At 40.0% G+C, this 20801-nt stretch overlaps 1 long non-coding RNA gene across 4 annotated transcripts in view; it reads left to right on the top strand.

The window, feature by feature from the left end:
* Gm35330 overlaps nucleotides 1-18589 on the top strand; it is a 33791-nt gene extending 15202 nt beyond the window's left edge. Inside the window, exons 2-4 of one of the 4 annotated variants that reach the window (XR_001780855.2) lie at nucleotides 5903-5992; nucleotides 6818-6930; nucleotides 18563-18589. This is a non-coding gene — a long non-coding RNA (predicted gene, 35330). Of the gene's footprint in view, nucleotides 1-5899; nucleotides 5993-6817; nucleotides 6953-18559 lie in introns of those variants that run through there. The other 3 variants (XR_873112.2, XR_873111.2, XR_382023.3) reach the window with 3 other exon arrangements.
* The last annotated feature ends 2212 nt before the right edge of the window (nucleotides 18590-20801 follow it).

Here is a 20801-nt window from a genome sequence, read left to right as displayed (position 1 = left end):
GGACGGGCTGTGACAAGGGCAGTTTGCATCACTCCTCTCTACCTGTGATTCCTGGCTCTTACTGGCTGGCTCTTTCTCCATGTCTTCTCTAAGACTCAGAGATCCTCACACCTAGACATCCTTTTCTTTTGTAGCCTCAGTGATGATGCTGGATGGTTGGAAGTGGGGAGGATTTCACATTGTTGTCAGTCTGCAGGAAAATGCTAAGCACTTACTAAGATCCTTCCTTCAGCTGGAGATGGTGGAAAGGTCAGAGTAGATGTATGAAAGAGCTGCCCACCTCCTAAGATGTTTACCTTCCAGGGAAGAGAGAGCAGAAAGGACAAACAGGATAGGGCAGGCAGAATACTGCACAGATATAAACCATGTCCTGTTGTCCAGCAAAGAGTAATGTCTGTGATTCAGAGTGAAGCACAAAACTAGAGATAAGATGTGTGGCTTGTTTACTGTACGGTTTTGGAATTCATAAGACTACTTGAAATTTGGTCACGGGGACTAAGAAGGGAGGGGGAGTCAGGGAAATAAGCTTTCTAGGATTGAAAACTCAGAAAGGAAGGAAATCAGAGATGTAAAGGAATGGAGATGATAGAGGTGTGCAGCCAATATGAGACCTGCAGGCTTGAAGAGGAGCATGCCTGGAGATCGGAACTGTGAGTTAGCATTGTGTTCACACCGTGTGCCTAAGCATGGGGCCCCTCAGTCAGAATAGGGAACAGATGACGACGTAGGTGTATCATCCGTTGAGGCTTGCCTGGGCTAGCCTGGGCTACTGAATATGTTCAAGGATAGCATGAAGACACCGTGTCTCAGTAAAAACGATAGCAGAGCACTGCATATGTGACCCAGTGGTAAGGTGCATACATGACCCTAGGATCAATCCTTTAAAACATTATAAACAGGTAAGTACATTAATTTAAAAAGAGGGAGACAGGTGAATAAAACAAACTTTTGTGGCCAAGCAGACTAAACTCAGAACAAAGATGTACAGGGTCCTGGTGGTAGAAATATGGTTTCTAGTTAATAAGAGCATTTTCTCCTTTGCCAGTGGGTAATAATTGTAGAAAGCTTCTTGGTTAGTGGTGGGATACCAAGTCCATTTCTTCTCTAAGTGCTGGGACCCTATAGCCGTTCTTCTCTTGAGGTAACTTATTAACTCCCAAACCCATTTAAGATGTAACATATTCCAACAGTAGACCTATAATCACCTTATAGGTCCTACCTGAACTCACCACTTACTATCTCTTTTGGGGGATAAATTGTCAGTGAGTTGTGGAAAAGGCCTGATATTCAAACCATTTCATCCCATAACATAACTGGAGGGTTTTATTTTTGAGAAGATAGAACCAATTAATCCAGCGTAGTGAAAAGTAAACACTGATACAATGGAAGATCTTCCTAAGCAAACACTTCCCTTTCCTCATTCATTTCAAGACTGGTTTATCAGCTGTGTATGCACATTCACTTTGGAAGTGGTCCTTGAGAAAGCCTCTAATCTAGAGAGGAGCATACATATATTTATTTAGCCAGCAACAAGAGAACAGCAACAACAACAAAAATTGCCAGAGGAATGACAATGACAGTGGACTCGGCCCACCTGAAAGCCCATGATCAGAGTTTCTATCTCCCTAAGCATAATTCTTGAAGAAATGACCCTCCAACATCAACACAGTGAATCCCAGAAGAAGGTTTAGAGAGAGAATGTCTTGTGTCTGTATGAATGTGGCACCTGTCAGGAATAACTCGGATGGCCTATAGCTTAGGCAGGAAATAGGAGGTGGGACATCCGGGAGGCAGAAAGGATTCTGGGATAGTTTCAGGCAGGAGATTCTCCCAGGAACTTGTGGAGGGTGGAACAGATAAATAAATATGTAGTCCATCTGACGACTGATTTGCATTTTCCTTATTGCAGAGCTTTTAAGCTGATGCATGATTCAGGTTAAAGTTATTGAATCCTCTTGCCTGCAAAGGGACCCTTGTCCCTAAGCAGAAGTCAGAGAGCATGTGCTGCTTTGATTACCACCAAAGTTCAGGGAAACTTTCGGAGGCACGTTTCACCGTATTTACTCGTGAGATTTACTCTGAGAGTCTACTACTCTTACTGACTTTAGAAATTAGAAAGGAAAGGAGCACTGAAGAATGTAAACTGTTTGTACAGGTACTGGATGCTGACACAGGGGAAAGCTCTGTGTGTGTGTGTGTGTGTGTGTGTGTGTGTGTGTGTGTGTGTGTGTGTGAAATAAGATATACCTGCAAAAGAAGTCCCTGAAGAATAGAAATATACATAATTAAAGCTAGGCTGTTTGATTACCTAAGTGTCAACAAACCAACTTTTATTGTTGGTTTTATTTCAACATACCGATTTTAGCATTGTGTGGGTTCTCTCATTAAAGGCATACAATATTGGTGAATTAATTTAGTGGATTAGGAAGACTTTTAAAAGATGATAGACAGGAACTGTAAGTATTGAGGTAAAATACATTATATACCATATTTGGAGAGGTTGAAATGAAATATAAATTATGAGGGAATATTTCTTTTACTAATAATATATTTAAGACAGGATCTGTGAATAATGTAAATATTAAATGACCTGAATGGAGGTAGCAATTACTGTAATTTTCGGTTTTATAAGAGAATTTGGAATTCCTCCTTTTCCTCTCCCTCCCTCCTCCATATATATAATATAATATAGCTTCAAACAAACTTCTATATAGAAAAAAAAAACACATTAGGTTTCAAAACTTCTATTTTTCCAACCTCTGTTTCTAGTGTCTTTGTCAATCTTTCGTGTTTGCAGCTATAGTTCTTCCTGGCAAATAAAATCACCCATTCACATATTGAATACTAGGTGTCTGAATAAAATTTACTGACCCATAAAGTGAATTTGATAAAGGGTTGAATTGAGAACCCAAAGGGCCGAGTGTCAAATACCCACTGAACCAACAGCTACACTGCAGAACGGGCCAGAGGTGCCTTAGAACAAATGCTGGCCAAGTTCTTGCCCCTGTTGAGTCAGAAATTAGAAAGGAGCACTGAAGAATCTAAACAGTTTGTACAGGTACTGGATGCTGACACAGGGGAAAACGGTGTGTGTTTGTGTGTGTGTGTGTGTGTGAGAGAGAGAGAGAGAGAGAGAGAGAGAGAGAGAGAGAGAGAGAATTTATATTTTTTTGTGAACCTACAACTGCTTAGCAAAACAGTCTAGTAAAAGAATAAAACATGCATCAAGACAACAAAATAAGCTCTGGCCCAGAGGAAGGTCACATGAAGTAACAGGGCCGATTGTCACTTTGAGATCTAAACTCCTACTCTTTTCTGTAAAATCTACACAAGTTAGTTTTCATGAGGCAAGTGGATCAGTGGTCTGAAAGGCAGAGAAAGTAAGAGTCTACAGGTAGGAAAAAGTAAAACCTGGTACACTAGAGGGTAAGCAAATCCTTTAGGTGAGTAGAAATATGTACAAAGCCGGGAAGACTGGGAAATGAGGCTGAAGAGAAAGGTGGAGTCATTTTGGATAAATAAATGTTGTAACCGTGGTGTCTTTCTATTCCCTTTCCTGCATTCTGTTTATTGTGTAATAGTTTGCAGTGAAACAAACAAACAAAAAATCAGTGAATGTAAATGGCAACAACTAGTTACCTTCAGCATCCAGATCACAGTCCCAGGCACTACAGGGATCCGCTGCTAACTCAGTAGTCAACAGCCCCTCTTCATCTCTCCTTAGCTGACCGCTACGAATATATTTGCTCCATAAATGAGGACTTGGAGAACAAACCGCTGACATAACAAGTCTGCAAAAACTGTACTGTGGTACTCAACTGTGGATGCTATCTAACGACTGATGGTTTGAATCTAAAACTGTCCTTGAAGAATTCTATGGTAGTTGGTGTGATTTTAAAGGTGTTTGCAAAACCACAAGACCTCTCATTTCATCAAGGGAAAGTTCCATTAATGAATTCATTGTTGAATGTTTGCTTGGACTAATCTGTTGATGATTTCACTTATCCAAGCACTCTGAGGTGGTAGAGCACAGTTATGGGAAATGGGTCACTGGAAGGATACCTTTGAAGGGTCAATATTGTATCTGACTTCTTTCTGTCTCTTTGTATCCTGTCTGCCCTTTGTGTCACCCTGATGTCCTGTCTCACTGAGTAGAGGTTCATGTACAATGAGGCCAGATGATTATGCAGATGACTATGAACTAAAATCTATGAGGTAGTAAGCCAAAATAATTCTCTTTCACTTTCTCTTTCCTCCAGGTCTATTGCTGAGTAGAGTCACTATGACCAAGGAAACTCTTATTAAAAAAACAAGTAGTTGGAGGCCTGCTTACAGTTTCAGAGTCTTAGCCTGATTTCATCCTAGCAGGAAGCATGGTGCTAGAGCCCTAGCTGAGCTCTACATTCTGATCTCCAGGCAGAAAAAGAATCCTCAAAGCCCACCCTAGTGACATACTTCCTCCAACCAAGACACAACTACTAATCCTTGCAGAATAGCTCTATTCCCTGGAGACTAAGCATTCAAATCTTTCAGGCCATGGGGGCCATTCTTATTCAAACTTCTACATCCCCCCCCCACCCCCCGCAAGTCATTTTCTCAGATGTATTATCACTACCATGAAATGTGACTATCACACTCCTTTACTTTGAAGGAAGGATTCCTTTGTGAAAACGTTCTTTTGGCCCCGTTATGGAATATGGGGGAGAAAGAAGTGGGGGGTGGGGGAGCAGAAAGAAAGAGGCAGAGAGAGAGAGAGAGACAGAGACAGAGAGAGGGGGGCTGAGGACTTCACCATGAGATGGAGAAAAATCTTCTTACAGAGAAATAAATGTAGGAATTGTGAACAGGGCACATGTAGATGGGTGTACACTCTCTAGAGCTTGGAATCTGATTGTAATTCTTCATTCTGCAAGATGTGACTCACGCTTTCTCTGTCTTAGCTCCTCCACCTGTAAACTGCTCCCTGTGTGGTTTGCTGTAGAGGATAAATTAGGTGATGCAAGTAAAATACCTGGAAAGAGTCATAAGCCACATGCCACCCAAGCAATTTCTTACTACCATTTTGGAGAGTGACCAACTGCATGTCTGACACCACGTGTTTCCTAAGTTTACATACTGACATGCAGTTCCACCTTTAGCAATGTCTGAACACCGTTTGAAAAATGTGTGTATGGGAAAATATACCATAGAGATGTCAGGAAACTAGCAATCTTAAAGAAAAGCACATTAAAAAATTATCTTAAATGATGCAAGGCAGGTTTCCAGCAAAGCAATAGTTGAACAAATGTAGCCTACACTGTAACTGTTATAAAGTAACTTGCTTTGTGATGTTTTCTTCCTATATATATATATAATGATAGTAATTTTTATAATTGTTATTGCTATTTCCTGGAATACAAAATTACACACACACACACACACACACACACACACACACACACACACACACGAGAGAGCCTCAGGCTGTAGGGATTTTTGAAAGACTATCCCTTGTTAAATGCTTTAAGAGGGCATACTCAGAAAGAATTTTTCAAACACAAACTATGGTTGTATGGATTTTTGTGGTTGTTTCTTTTATTTTGTTTTTTAACATTGTGAAGGAATTGTACATATGTGAACTCTGGCAGGCTGTGGCTGGGATTTCTTTCTGATTAAGTGATAAAAGAGTATTTTAGGATCTCCCCTTTCCCTGCATCTATTTCTATATCTTAAAAAAAGAGAGAGAAAGAGAATCAAAGAAGAAAGCAAGGAAGGAAGGAAGGAAGGAAGGTAGAAAAGCAAAAGGAAGGAAGGAAGAAAAACGTGGAGAGTGTAGCTGTCTGTCAGAACACAGCATTCTTGTTTTAGAGAGGATTCTGAAATCAAGGCTAGACAGAAAAGGACTCTTTGATTCCTTCAGCAGATCACAGTGTGAAGCATTTGGTGTGACCTCCAAGAGCTGCGGTTCTGTTCTTGTGGTCTCGGAAGTGGTCCTCGGAGCCTAGCATTATGGGTGAGATCTCATTACCTACATTGTCTTCTGAACTTGCCCTTCAGCGTGGGCCCTCACAAGTCTTCCTACCTGGATGTTTTATCCTGTACAGGATACATGCCACATCTAACAAACCTCAAAAAAGCTGGTGATGGGATAAGGCATGAAATCAAGAAGTGTAGGGAGAAAAAGTAAGACAAGCAGCAAAAAGCAAATGGGTCATGCCTCTCCTTTTATGGATTGTGAAGGTGATCCTATGCATTTGTCTTTCTAGAACAAAAGGCAAAATATAAGCCTTTTGTCAATGGAAGGGATGGAATCATTGCTGTAGCATTAAGTCTTTCTAATAAGCTCCCTTCCATCCCTGACCCCAGTATGATGGGCTTTGTAAGTGCAAATCAGTGAAGCTGTTTATTAGAAAATGCAGAGTGAAGCATGCTGGGGAATTGAGAGCACCTGGGCTGCATCTCTTCCTTCAGAGCTGGAATGGGTCATGCTGTCTACTCAGCATAGATGAAGTGGGGCTGTAGGACAACCTGCCTCTTACTATCACCCTGGTAGCTGCAGGAGCTAGCTCCCTTCCCACTACTGCTTCTGTCCCCACCAACCTCTTCACAGATCCCCTTCTCTTCAGCTCTGTGTTCTCTTCCCTCTGCCCCTCTGCCCTTCTGATCACTTGGGGCTCTTTTTTGGTGCATTTGAGACAGAGCTTATAGAATTGACAGGAAGAAAAGATCTTGCTTACTATGCACTATCTGTAGGGTATGATATCTGTATTCCCTATAAGCTTTTGTTTGCATCATTTTGATGTTTTTTTTTGTTTTTGTTTTTTGTTTGTTTTTGTAGACAGGGTTTCTCTGTTTAACAGCCGTGGTTGTCCTGGAACTCACACTTTATAGACCAGCCTGATCTTGAACACTCAGAGACCCACCAGCATCTGATTCCTGATGGGATTAAAGGTGTGTGCCACTATGCTCCGTCCAACAGTCATGCATCTTATTACAAGTGAGAATGCTCCGGATGTTCTACCTCCCCCGCCCCCCCTTTTCTTAAAGACTTTCAGCTTCAGGATGTAGCTCAGTCAGCAGAGTGCTTACTTAGCATGCAGGAAGCCTAGAGTAGATCCCCAGGACTCCATAAACTGGGTGTGTGTGTTGCATGCCTGCTGTTCTGGCACTGGTGAGGAAGAGCTAGTTCCTCAGAAGTTCAAGGTCATACTGTGTAACTCAGAGAATTAGCTAGTCTGAGATACATGAGAAAGCCTCAATTTAAAAATGGAGGCCATCAAACAGTGGGTAGAACTTGGGGACTCTTAAGGAAGAATAGGAGGAAGGATTGCAGAATGCAAAGGGGTTATGGACTCCACAGGAGGCTGGACCCCATAGGCTTTCAGAGTCTGAACAATCAACCAAAGAGCATACAGGGGCTGTACCTAGGCCTCCCTGCACATATGAAGCAGATGTGCAGCTTGGTCTTCATGTAAGTCCTGAACAACTGGAGCAGGGACTATTACAAAAATTGCCTGTACATAGGATATGTTAGCATGTGAATATGAATTCAACCTCTAATATCCATATAAACAAAAACAAAACAAAACAAAACAAAACAAAAAAACCCTGAGTACCTATAATCTTACTGTGGGGAAAGTGAAGAGACATTGGGATCTATGGATTTGCTGTTTAGCTACTCTAGATGAATTAGTACTTAAGTTCAGTCAGAGACTCTTTCTTAAAAACTAAGCAGGGGAAGAGATTGAGGAAGACATCAGACCTCAATCTCTGGCCATTATATGTGAAGAACACATGTGAGACAGTTGACTCTCCAGTTGGGTTCTTGGCTTGCCCTCTTTTCAAGAATAGAGTGAAGACAGGAGGAAAAGGAAAGAAAAGAAAAGAAAAGAAAAGAAGAGGAGAGGAGAGGAGAGGAGAGGAGAGGAGAGGAGAGGAGAGGAGAGGAGAGGAGAGAAGATGACGCAAGAAAGAAAACAAGTGAACCTTTTATTTGCCAGTTAAGAACAATTTAAATAGGAGAGTGGAAACTTGAATGGAAAAGTAGAAACAAGATGGTAACGAACTGAAATAGTCAGGAGGTGTTACAACTCTTAAGTTCTTAGTTATCTTCAGGGTGCTCAGCTGAGGAAAGGCTGCAATGGTTACATCTGTAGAGAAGGGTTGACTCTTGCAGAGTGAGTCTGAGAATTTTCAGAGGGAAAGTGGTAGGTTCTGCTGTCTGTCAAGTCTCCCTTAAGGCTGGAGAAGATCTTGATGTTTGCAGCTGCAACAGCCGCTTCTGAGTGCCTAAGAAAAAAAAAAAAATTAGTGGCTTTCCATGCAGGAACAGTAGTCTCTAAATGCATGAACAAATCTCCTCCCTGGGAAACAGATACAGCTTATCTGAGAGAAGGAAGAAAGTTCCCCTGCCCGTGATTGGTCTCCAGGGGTGTGTCTCCAGTAAGCTTCAGGAGCAATCTTACTCCTCCAAGAAGCATCTGTGAGCCAAGTCCTTGGCTGATAACCAGTCTCAAGCCAGGAGAAGGAGTGAGAATCTTCCCATCAGGTGTCAGGGTCAGGTGGGCAGTGATTGTCCCAGGGAATTCACAGCAACAGACATAAGCCAAAGCACACATATGCGCATTGAGTCCTTCTTGCCCTTGCCCTGTGGTTTATTGAAGGCTGTACACTGAATATCCTCTGAGGATGCATGGCTACTTAAAGCAGTACATGAAGTTTTGTCTTAAGTATAACTTAGGTCTTAACAAGTGTTGTTTTCATCTCACAGTAGAATTGATTACCTGTGATATTTGTATTGCTGAGAATCATTCTATCATCTGAAGATGATAAGCCATAGCCTTTATTTGTGAATCTATTCTTAAAAAAAAAAAAAAAAAAAAGCCACACTTCTTTGTTATGTATTTAGGGAATGATGTGGCTCACCACAGCACATATATGGAGGCCAGAGGGCAAATTATGAAACATCATTTTTTCTCTTTCTACCATGTGGGTCTTAGGGGGTTGAACTCAGGTAATCAGATACAACAGCAGCTTCTTCTATGAACCTTTCCAGCCATTAAAATTCATTCCTCATATTCTAACATTAAGTTTGTATATAATCATAGAAGTGCTATTGTTATTTTATTAAATGATCATGCTATTAAATTGACTTCTAAATATTTATGGTCTGGTCAGTGTAGCTCCTTTTTCTGCAATAGGCATCAATCAATAAAGAGAAACATGATTGGTCAAAGTGAGAGTCATAAGAGAGTGAGCGGTCAGGTCTAAATGGGGCATATAAATTAACCTCATCACCACCAAGACTCAGGGCCAAGAATGCCATTTCTGAAGGAAATGACTATACTGCTCACAGCAGCTCAGCTTACCAACATGAGAACTATCCAAGACCAAGCCACCCAAATACCTACATAGAAGGGGCCCCATCCCACATTGAGGAACTATTGGCAGTTGTTCCAAAGGGAGAGTTATTCTTTATTGGGACATGGAGGCTGGTAAGTTTTTCATGTGCTTTAGTGACTGCTATATATTCATTTATTTATATTATATATCATATATATTATATATATATAATATTATTTATTATTATAAATGACATTAGCTGGATTAAGTGGGTTATTAAAAACAGAAGACATTAGTCCCCTATCAGATTTAGGATTGGTAAAGATCCTTTCCAAATACGTTGGTGGCCTTTTTGTCTCATTGACAGTATCTTTTGCCTTACAGAAATTTGTAATTTTATGAGGTCCCATTTGTCAATTCTTGATCTTACAGCACAAGCCATTGCTGTTCTGTTTAGGAATTTTTCCCCTGTGCCCATATCTTCGAGGCTTTTCCCCACTTTCTCTTCTATAAATTTCAGTGTCTCTGGTTTTAGGTGGAGTTCTTTGATCCACTTGGACTTGAGCTTTGTACAAGAATGGATCAATTTGAATTCTTCTACATGATAACCGCCAGTTGTGCCAGGACCATTTGTTGAAAATGCTGTCTTTTTTCCACTGGATGGTTTTAGCTCCCTTGTCAAAGATCAAGTGACCATAGGTGTGTGGGTTCATTTCTGGGTCTTCAATTCTATTCCATTGATCAGCCTGTCTGTCCCTGTACCAATACCATGAAGTTTTTTTTATCACAATTGCTCTGTAGTATAGCTTGAGGTCAGGCATGGTGATTTCCCCAGAGGTTCTTTTATTGTTGAAAATAGTTTTTGCTGTCCTAGGTTTTTTGTTGTTCCAGATGAATTTGGAAATTACCCTTTCTAACTCAGTGAAGAATTAAGTTGGAATTTTGATGGGGATTGCATCGAATCTGTAGATTGCTTTTGGCAGGATAGCCATTTTTGCTATATTAATCCTGCCAATCCATGAGTATGGGAGATCTTTCCATCTTCTGAGATCTTCAATTTCTTTCTTCAGAGACTTGAAGTTCTTATCATACAAATCTTTCACTTCCTTAGTTAGAGTCACACTAAGGTATTTTATATTATTTGTGACTATTGTGAAGGGTGTTGTTTCCCTAATTTCTTTCTGAGCCTGGTTAATCTTTGTGTAGAGAAAGGCCACTGATATATTTAAGTTAATTTTATATCTAGCTACTGCACTGAAGCTGTTTATCAGGTTTAGGAGTTCTCTGGTAGAATTTTTAGGGTCACTTATATATACTATCATATCATCTACAAATGATATTTTGACTTCTTCCTTTCCAATTTGTATCCCCTTGATCTCCTTTTGTTGTCAAATTGCTCTGGCTAGGACTTCAAGTACTATACTGAGTAGGTAGGGAGAAAGTGGGCAGCCTCGTCTAGTCCCTGATCTTAGTGTGGTTGCTTCAATCTTCTCTCCATTTACTTTAATGTTGGCTACTAGTTTACTATAGATTGCTTTTATTATGTTTAGGTATGGGCTTTGAATTCCTGATCTTTCCATGACTTTTATCATGAAGGGGTGTTGGATTTTGTCAAATGCTTTCTCAGCATCTAACGAGATAATCATGTGATTTTTGTCTTTGAGTTTGTTTACATAGTGGATTACGTTGATGGATTTCCGTATATTAAAGCATCTCTGCATCCCTGGGATGAAGCCTACGTGGTCATGATGGATGATTGTTTTGATGTGTTCTTGGGATCAGTTTGCGAGGATTTTATTGAGTATTTTTGCATTGATATTCATAAGGGAAATTGGTCTGAAGTTCTCTTTCTTTGTTGGATCTTAGTGTGGTTTAGGTATCAGAGAAATTGTGGCTTCATAGAATGAATTGGGTAGAGTACCTTCTGTTTCTATTTTGTGGAATAGTTTGAGAAGAGTTGGAATTAGGTCTTCTTTAAGAGCTCAAGAAGCTGAAGTCTAGAAATTCAAATAACCCCATTAAAAATGAGGTACAGAGCTAAACAAAAATCTCAACTGAGGAATACAGAAGGGCTGAGAAGCACTTAAAAAATATTCAACATCCTTAATCATCAGGGAAATGCAAATCAAAACAACCCTGAGATTCTATCTCATACCAGTCAGAATGACTAAGATCAAAAATTCAGGTGACAGCAGATGCTGGCGAGGATGTGGAGAAAGAGGAACACTCCTCCATTGCTGGTGGGATTGCAAGCTTGTAAAACCACTCTGGAAATCAGTCTGGTGGTTCCTCAGAAAATTGGACATAGTACTACTGGAAGATCCATCAATACCTCTCCTGGGCGTATACCCAGAAGATGTTCCAACTGGTAATAAGAACACATGCTCCACTATGTTCATAGCAGCCTTATTTACAATAGCCAGAAGCTGGAAAGAACCCAGATGCCCCTCAACAGAGGAATGTGTAAACCCTCCAGCCTGAAGCAGGCAGAGCCAGACCTTGACCTTGCTGCCACTAAGGAGATTACCTAGGGTGGAACCTTCCTCCCAAGATCACTCTATTGTTCAGCCACTGCAGTTGTTCCTCCTGCTGAGAGGCCGCTGAGCTATTATGGAGACTACACCCTATCCTGCATGTAGTTACCTGCAGCTGGTTCCAGACTCCAAGAATGAATTGGTGGGAGTGCCCCCCCCCATCCCCACTTACAAGCACATTTGCCATTAAATATTTGAGCTTTGATCAGAAATCTTGACTTAGCTCCATTTTTCTCTCAACTGCCTAGTTCCCCTCTCTTTTCAGCCCCGGCTTGCCTCCTAGGTGAAACCTGGTCCATGTGAGCTCTGGGCCGGCTTCCAATAGTCTAGTATCCGAACAGGGACCTGAGGAATGGCAGAAAAAATGCTGGAGGAACTCTGCTTAGTATTGAGCTCCACAGGAAGAAAAAGAAAAGGATCTTATCGAGCACTGGAGCAATAGGTTCACATGCTAGTGCTAGCTTAAAACTTCATTTTTTAAATTGTTGCTAGAGGTGCGGGAGGATACGAGCTAAGTTTGGAATCAGTGCTAACCCAATGGTGGTTTCCACTTAGGTTCGGCAGTGAATTATTCGGAACTAGGAACTGATCAGGCAATTGTCCGCAGTTTTCAAAAACTGCTTTAGGCGAGAGGAAAAAGGGTTTAAATTAAATAATCAGGCAGATGTCCGCAGTCAGGAGCTGCATCGGGCAGCAGGAACAGGGTTTGTAATAATAAAATAATATAGAGGAAAATGGATTTGAAACTTTCCCAGAGGCAGAGAAAAAATCGGGGAATGTCCTGCCCTTTTCTCTCTGGTCCCTACAGCAGAAGTTCTCTGTCCTCTTTGTGTTATCTAATGTCTAGTCTACCGTCTGGTGCACCACGTGTCAATCCATGTGTGTTTGTGTATAGTTGTCTGAATGGCTGAATGTTCTGTGTTTCATGTTGGAAAATAAAAGGTGGCTAAAACTTTATCTGCTGGTTCAGCAGAGTGGCCACACCCTTTAGCCATGGATCAGGCACAGCAGGGAAGCCACTGCTGGAAAAGCTGCTCTCAAAGAAAGGGAGTCTGCAGGCTCTTAGTTTTGGGGCAAAAAAGCAGATAGATGTTTTTTTTTTCCTGGAGGGTTCTCTGCAATCATGATGAATGTGCTTGGCAAATGACAAAGTGCTTTTTTATCTTATAATTATAGCCAGAAAAATTGAAATTCTTTGATTGGTCTAAATTTATTAGACTCGTGTAGCTGCTTCATTTGTTTTTTTATTGGTCTTAGAGGTATAATATGCTCTTCATGTCTTCTTTGTTAGAGTATTAGCTTATAAGTTATTGGGTATGATCAAATAGGTGTAACACTGGTTACTAGAAAGTTAGTTTTTAATTGGTAACTCAGGTTTGGAATCTTTCCAACACATGGCATAAGGCAGGTCAAGAGGCTGGGTCTCTAAGGATACTTCTAGTTGAGATAATATTTAATGTGATTCTTATCCTAGAAAGTAGAATTAAAGGTAATATTTAAAGCAATGTCTCTTTAATGAAGCATTAAAACTTGCACTGTCATACATTCATAGATATAAATTGGCAGCCAAATTTCGCAATGTGATAGTGAAGTTTTGATGTTGATTCTAAGGTGATAAATTGCTTTGAAATTGGATTTTGCTTTCCCAAAGTTGTAGTTATAGTCTAATATTGCAAAAGAAACTCAAAAATTCTAAAGTCTGTCCTCCCAGCAAGAGGAACTAAGATCAGAGCAGCCTCTTGGGGGCTTGTGTGACTTTCTTTTGTCTTGCAAACGGTGCTTAAGGAAGCTCTCGAAACTTGCCTCTCCTTGCCTTTAGGGAAAATTCCTTTTAGCTATAAGAACATTGTTGCAGATCTATCCAGATGTTCTTCTAAATAAAGTTTAAATTCAAAGTTTATAAAAAGGTCAGTCAGGCTGTAGAATTTATCAGGACATTGCAATTTGACTTACCTACTTTATGTAAAGTTATTATAGATTTAGGAGTTTGTTTTTTCCTTTGCATCTGGAAAATTGTAAAGAGTTTGCTTCTAGTGAGCTTGTAATCACTGGAAAATTTTGCCACTGGGTATGGCTAATATAGCTTTACCTCATGTAAGAAAAATTCTTAGTGTTTCTGCTTCAATACAAGAAGCTAAGAGTTTGAATCTTTCAGTGTATATTGTTTCCTAAGTGGAAAGTATTTTAGTAGCTAATGCCTCTCAAGGGAAGTTAACTTTAAATCCTTGCTCTCACACAAAGAGCTTTTAAGTTCTGGGGAGTAGCTGTTGCTCCAGAAAAGATGCAGAGGCAATATCTTTTTAATACTTAGGGTTTTAGTTATACTATAAAATTGTGGTACAGAAAATCTAAGAACGAAAAATTGATTTGCTTCAAAATTTTATTTTCAAAAGCTTCCAGGAGATGTTAATTGGCTAAGACCTCACCTTAAACTCACCACAGGAGAATTTAAGCCTTTGTTAGGTGCTATTAAGTGAGACACAAATTAACTGGTAAAGAACAAAAGCTTTGCAGAAATTAAAGAAAGCTTTTATAATTGTTATCAATTATAATCAATGGTAATTAAATATTAGCTGCCTATTTTAGTTATTGGTTATTAAATGTGCCCACAGCAATTCCTTGGCAAGAGAAAGCATTATTGGAAAGTCATCTTTCTTCTCCTCCTGGCCGACCATTGGCTCACATGGAGCTGGCCACCTGCTGGCTGCTGCGGGGAGGGACCATGGGGTATGCTTCTTTCCCTGAGTGGTGGTGGCATGGGATGCCGCCAGAAAGTGGGCGCTTTTGTAGCAAACTTAGCGGAGGACCTGAAGCACCAGTCGTGTGCTCCATTGCTCCCATGAGCATCTGCCTGGGTGGCCGTATCTTTTCCTGCTAGGTGCTCTGCTGCCCCTGCTCGGGCTTCCTGGCCTACAACAGATTGGGCTGCTTTATCCTCTATGGCCTGGGAGGAGGGCTGGAGGTGGGCAAGGCCAAGGTGGTGTTCATCTCAAAACACAGTTTTAACATCCTACTAAGGCTGCTGTGGTGCTAATAAAGAATTGTAAGATAAATTCATATATTTTAGAAAACCTATAACAAAAATTGTGTCTTAAGAACCTGACAAAGTGTCTGTTCCTTGTTCAAAACAGCATTTAAATTGGTTATTATAGAATATTAATATTTGACCTATTGAATACCATCATTTTAAATAAAATTGACAATCATTATTCCAAAGATAAGTTAAAAAATGTTTTTATGCATGCGTCTGTATCTTCTATATAAATTCATGCATGCATGCATCCCAATTACTGTGTTTAAAAACAGCCCTTCTATGGGAGAAAAGTATATGTGAATTGGATCACACGCTTATTCTTCTGAGTTTCGTCCTGCTTCAGCACACATAATTAAATTGTATACTATAGATAATGCTTTAAAATGGTGAATAATCAAGCTTTAATTTGTATATTTATCAATATATATCTCAGAGCTTACAATTGCTTAAAATTGTTCATCCCTCAGATGCTATTAATTCTCAAGTTTGCAATTGGTTATGCAACTCATAAGAAAAAATACTGTTCTTTTAAGAAGACTGTTTTTGGACAGTTAAGAATTTGTCCTGGGTTGCCTGGAAAAGACCCCCAGGATTTCCTTTTGTGCTATAGAGATTTACATAAAGCTTTAGCTGATAAAGGATTATAGATAGTTCCTGAAAAATATACAAACTCAGGATCCTTATAATTATTTGGGTTTTAGACTTACTAATCAAGCTGTTTTTTTTTTTTTTTCCCCAGAAGATAGTTATTTGCAGAGACAACTTCAGGACTTTGAATGATTTTCAAAAATTGTTAGGTGATATTAATTGGCTTCGCCCCTATTTAAAGCTTACTACAGAGGGGTTGAAACCTTTATTTGATATTTTTAAAGGGAGTTTTGATCCTACCTCCCCTAGATCTTTAACCTCAGAAGGATTGCTGTCCTTACAACAAGTGGAAAAAGCTATTGAAGAACAATTTGTCACGTATATAGATTACTCTTCGCCTTTACATCTGTCAATTTTTAATATGATTCATATGCCTACAGGATTGTTATGGCAAAAATCTCCTCTAATGTGGATACATTCGAGGATTTCTCCTAAATGTAATATCTTGCCATATTATGAAGCAGTAGCTGAGATGATTATCCTTGGAAGGAAGCAGGCACTAACTTATTTTGACAAAGAGCCAGATATTACTGTTTAGCCTTACAGTGTAGGTCAAGACACTTGGCTAAAGCAGTACAGTACAGATTGGTTGCTTGCTCAAATAGGGTTTTAAGGAACTATAGACAGCCACTACCCTCAAGATAGGATGACAAAATATTTAAACATACATGAGGTGATATTTCCTAGTATGACCTCTTTACAACCCTTACACAATGCTGTTCTGGTGTTTACTGATTGCTCCTCTAAACAGCGAGCTGGATCTCTTTTTTATTTATTTATTTATTTATTTATTTATTTATTTATTTATTTATTTATTTATTATATGTAAGTACACTGTAGCTGTCCTCAGACACTCCAGAAGAGGGAGTCAGATCTTGTTACGGATGGTTGTGAGCCACCATGTGGTTGCTGGGATTTGAACTTCCGACCTTTGGAAGAGCAGTCGGGTGCTCTTATCCACTGAGCCATCTCACCAGCCCCCTGGATCTCTTATAAATAAATAATCAACAGGTAATCAATAAGACTCCTGGTCTCTCAGCTCAATTAGCAGAATTAACAGCAATACTGAATGTCTTTCAGTCTGTGAATGATGCTTTTAATATTTTTACTGATATTTTATATGTTGCACAATTGGTACCCTTATTGGAGACTTGTGGTATGTTTAGCCCTAATATGCCAGCAGGATCCTGGTTTTCACAATTGCAAAACATCATTCTTGCCTGAAAACATCTGTTCTATATTGGCCACATATGATCTCATTCTGGTCTTCCTGGACCTTTAGCAGCAGGCAATGATTGCATCGACTGAGCTCTAATAGGAGAGGCCTTAAATTCAGATCCTGTTGCTTTGGACAAACGTGATCATGAAAAATTTCATCTCTCTAGCCATACCTTAAGGCTCTGACATAAGATCACTAAGAAGCAGGAAAGAATGATTGTAAAACAATGTCCGAAATGTATTACATTATCTCCAGTGCCACATTTAGGAGTTAATCCACGAGGTCTTATGCCTAATCCAATTTGGCAAATGGATGTAACACATTATGCAGATTTTGGAAAGTTAAAATATATACATGTTTGCATTGACACTTGTTCAGTATTTCTTTTTGCTTCTCTGCCTCTAATGTAATTGATCATTGCCTACAAGCCTTTAATGCTATAAAATTGCCTAAACTTATTAAGACAGATAACAGGACATCCTATTCTAGCAAAAATTTTACTTCATTTTGTAAGGAATTTGGCATCAAATTCCATAAAACTGGAATTCCTTATAACCTCATGGGACAAGGAATAGTTGAATGTACTCATCGCACTTTAAAAAATTAGCTATATAATCTCGTTTTTTATATATTCAAAACAGTAATGGTTTAAGATAATATTTAGGTATTTTTGGAGAATGTGCATGTCAAATTGTAAAAAATTTGCTCTTGGTGTCCTCAGTTCCTACCTGTTTCCACATAATGGTGTTAATTCTTGAGGACCTATACTTAATCAATTGCTGCAAATGAATGCTCTTATTCTGATTAATAATGAATTATGCACATGTAACTTTTAATAACTTTTCAAGCTTTCTAGTTACAACCACTCTTCAAGAGAAACAATTGAAAGTGTAATTAGTCACTGCCCTTGTTATATTAAAACTGACTATAACAGTCAAGTATTTGAGATGTTTTGTCAACAATGTAATAATTCTCAAAGACAGGGTATTGTGGAACTTTAAAAACTCTTCTTCTTAAAAAACAAAGAAAGGGGGAAATTATATCCCCATGCACATTATTTAAATCATACTTTTATTTTAAGAATTTTGAAATTTGGATGTCAAAGAACTTAATAAATGCCTCATAGTATCTTAAAACCAGACATAATCATGACTAGGTGAGATGAAAAGGATCTACTTATTGGCATATGGCTTGTGTCCTGAACAGCTACCTTATTGGGAAAGGGAAAAGCTTAGGTTCTCTTCACAGAATGCTGCAGAAGCATGACGGCTAATTCCTGGGACAAGCAGACAGGTGAGTTCTCTGAGTGCCCTGACTGTAGTGACAAGAAAGCTGAATTGGGTATATGTTTTTGACCCACCTTTGCATGCCATTTTCCCAGTTTGGCCAAGCTAACTGCCTTGCTTCAAGCTTTTAAACCTTATGGGACATAGAATATTAGAGACCGTGTAATGTGACTTAGAAAGACTAGTCACAAGAAAGAGTTATAGTGATTCTTCTCCTTCCCTCATTGTGATCAGTTATTCTACTCAATCTTGGACTGGTCTAGTATTAATTCCAGTATTAGAGAATCTTAGGGAAGATAGCTAAAATCTTAATTACCTAGCAAAGTTAATTTGGAGCACAGCCTCCACTCCCAGAGAAGCTGCAGCCTTTCTGCAATTCTCAAAGCCACCTCCCCCACACCTGGAGCTCTAAGTCTAAACATGATTGTTGCTAATTTGCAATTGAATGTAGTACCTGGACTTCCCCAAAGAAGCTTTTGTACAGTTGCTTTTCACTGTCTCCACTTTGTTTTTCAAGCAGGCCAGTCAACACCCTTCAGCCTGACTGCAGCAGGTGTGCAGCCTCGCCTCCAACAGCGCAGGTGGCAGTTATTAATCTTCATGAAGAAGCACTCTAAGTACATATTGTGGCTTTGGTCTGAATTGGGAATAAGATGTGCCAATGAGGACCTCTCAGTCAAAGACAGGCACGCAGATCTCGGAACCATACCAATCTAAGACAGAGGTACGTGTGAAAAGGCCGTGGCTGTTGATAACACAACACAGAGCCATGTTTTGTATGAAATATAACACAAACAAGCTGCACGGAGCCTCCAAGACGGAATTGGATGGTTCGAGAAGATCTAAGATTTCCTAAGTCAGGCACGGCCGCCAGCCACCATAGCTCTCAAGGCAGGACTATAGAGCATAAATAAATTTTATGCCTCAGTCCAGCTTTTTAAAAAAACATTAATAACAGGGAGGAAATTGTAACCCCCCAGCCTGAAGCAGGCTGAGCCAGACCTTGACCTTGCTGCCACTAAGGAGATTACCTAGGGCTGAGCCTTCCTCCCTAGATTACTCTATTGTTCAGCTACTGCTGCTATTCCTCCTGCTGAGAGGCTGCTGAGCTATTATGGAGACTACACCCGATCCTGCATGTAGTTACCTGCAGCTGGTTCCAGGCTCCAAGAATGAATTGGTGGGAATGGGTCTCCCCCCTCATCCCCCCCCCCCCCCCGCCCTTTACAAGCACATTTGCCATTAAACATTTGAGCTTTGATCAGGACTCTTGACTTAGCTCCATTTTTCTCTCTACTGCCTAGTTCCCCTCTCTTTTCAGCCCCAGCTTGCCTTCCAGGTGAAACCTGGTCCATGTGAGCCACGGGCCCGTTTCCAACAGGAATGGATACAGAAAATGTGGTACATTTACACAATGGAGTACTACTCAGCTATTAAAAACAATGACTTTATGAAATTCTTAGGCAAATGGATGTGTCTGGAAGATATCATCCTGAGTGAGGTAAGCCAATCACAAAAGAAGTCACTTGATGTGCACTCACTGATAAGTGGATATTAGCCAAGAAACCTAGAATACCCAGGATACAATTTGCTAAATACAAGAAAATCAAGAAGAAGGAAGACCAACACGTGGATGCTTCATTCCTCCCTAGAATAGGGAACAAAATACCCATGGAAGGAGTTATAGAGACAAAGTTTGGAACTAAGACGAAAGGATGGACCATCCAGAGACTGCCCTACTCAGGGGTCCATCCCATAATTAGCCACTAAACGTAGACACTATTGCATATGCCAGCAAGATTTTGCTGAAAGGATCCTGATATAGCTTTCTCATGTGAGGCAAAAAGTGGATGCTCACAGTCATCTATAAGATGGAACACAGGGCCCCCAATGGAGGAGCTAGAGAAAGTACCCAAGGAGCTGAAGGGGTCTGCAACCTGATAGGTGGAACAACAATATGAACTAATCAGTATCTCCCAGAGCTCGTGTCTCTAGCTGCATATGTAGCAGAGGATGGCCTAGTTGGCCATCACTGGAAAGAGAGGCCCCTTTAGGGGAACTCTAGGGTCAAGAAGTGGGAGTGGGTGGTTAGGGGAGCAAGACAGGGGGGGAGGGTATAGGGGACTTTTGGGATAGCATTTGAAATGTAAATAAAGAAAATATCTAATAAAAAATTGAAACAACAGAAACAACAACAACAAAAACCCAGAAGACATGAATTTGGGATAGAAATGTGTGTGTTGTGGGAGATATGGATTTGGAGAATGAGATAGGAAGTCATATGATCATATTTTATTGCATACATCTATGAAACTCTGAAAAATAAGAAAAGATTCTAAAGAGTGTTTGGGAACATAACTCAGTTGAAGTAAAAGCTCCTTGGTGGACAAAGGATCTGAGTTTTGATCGGTAGCACCCCATGTATACAGCCAGGCATGGTTGCACACTCCTGTAACCCCTACACTGTGGTGGGAGAAAGAGGGAGCTCCGTGAAGGTATTCTAGCTAGGTTGATAAAGTTTAGCCTCAGAGAGAGACTCTGCCTTAGAAAATAAGGTTGAGATTGATTGAAGATAATACTATAAGTTAGCTTCTTGACTCCACCTGCAGGAGCATATATGTGTACCTCCATGATCACATGTGTACTCATATGTATACACTTCCACAGTAACAACCTCATATACCATATACAACACATCTCACACACACATTTTTCTTTTACTGTAAACAGCTTCTTTGTCTCATAAAATATCCTAATTA

Source organism: Mus musculus, chromosome 13 (genome assembly GCF_000001635.26).
Source record: "Mus musculus strain C57BL/6J chromosome 13, GRCm38.p6 C57BL/6J".
Taxonomy (NCBI): Eukaryota; Metazoa; Chordata; class Mammalia; order Rodentia; family Muridae; genus Mus; species Mus musculus.
The sequence above is the reverse complement of the archived record's forward strand: the minus strand, read 5'-3'. Positions and strand labels throughout refer to the sequence as shown.